Source organism: Apaloderma vittatum, unplaced genomic scaffold (assembly GCF_000703405.1).
Source record: "Apaloderma vittatum isolate BGI_N311 unplaced genomic scaffold, ASM70340v1 scaffold25536, whole genome shotgun sequence".
In the NCBI taxonomy this organism is placed as follows: domain Eukaryota; kingdom Metazoa; phylum Chordata; class Aves; order Trogoniformes; family Trogonidae; genus Apaloderma; species Apaloderma vittatum.
This window is the reverse complement of record NW_009722652.1, coordinates 3691-4728: the sequence shown is the minus strand read 5'-3', so window position 1 is coordinate 4728 and position 1038 is coordinate 3691. Positions and strand designations below refer to the sequence as shown.

At 57.8% G+C, this 1038-nt stretch overlaps 1 protein-coding gene across 1 annotated transcript in view; it reads right to left on the bottom strand.

Moving 5' to 3' along the window:
* The window catches only part of LOC104275791 (copine-2-like), a gene marked incomplete at its 5' end in the record, with an annotated part of 6352 nt that overhangs the window by 2708 nt on the left and 2606 nt on the right, over window positions 1-1038 (bottom strand). The window lies entirely within an intron of this gene.

Below are 1038 nucleotides of genomic sequence, written 5' to 3'. Positions count from 1 at the left end.
GGGGGGAGCGAGATCGCCCATCAATACCGCTTCGTGCTTCGCAAAAAAAGAGGAAAAAAAAAAGACTGAGCCAACCCAGGCTCGCCTGTGCCGGCGCTATTAGTGCCCATTATTTAAAATCTCCCTTGATTAAACTATTAGTGCCCGCGGAGGCACGCAATTTGCATACGATTAGTGCCTCTGCTTGGCACGGAGCCCGTGGGCTTCTCCCTCCCCCACCGGAGAAAGGAAGAAAAAGAAGGAGCTGCGGGATTTGTGCTGAATTAAACGAAATTCGGCGCTGCCGAAGAGCAGCGGCGCTCGAGGCAAGGTTCCCCGTGGGGAGGAGGATGCAGGTGGGATCCAGCTCGGCTCCAGGGAAGCTTCAACCCCCTAAATCCTCCAAGATCCCGCTGGTGCCGGCTCCCTCGTGGTTGTACGGGATCCCCGCTGTGGCTTTTTGTGAGATACAGATGTGAACAGTCTGACAGACTAATTAATGGGGGCTTCCAGGGCAGAGCGGCAACCCAAAGGCGAAGCGGCGCGGAAGGTGCCCACCAACCCGAGCCATCCCTGTGGTTTTCTGCAGTTCCCCCTCAAATATAAAAACCCGCTCAAAGGGGAGCGGCAGCAAAGTCTTCTCCTGATGGAAGGTTCTAATTCGGCCACCAGCCAGGGCAGAACTGGGGTGCTTTATGCCACGGGCTCATGGGCTCCTCCTGCCAGGAGAAGCACCCCCAGATCTCCCTGGGAGATCCCGGAGGAGAGTGAGATGCTTCCTCCAGTTGCCAGGAGCTCCGGGGCCCAAGCTCGCCCCAGCAAAGCGGGCAACAGCTCCAAAAGTTGGATTTGCCACAAAACCAGCCCTCCCAGACCTTCAGAGCCCTCGGCACCGGGCACTGTCCCCGGGGCGCTCTCAGCTCCCTGACCCCACTACTGGATACCCATCCCCCAGCCATTCCCGGAGGCCTCCCAGGCCTCCCCCATAGGAATTTGGGACAAATCCGTCACTTCTTCACCATTTATCACATCTCTGACATACCCAGCTGACTTCCCCAG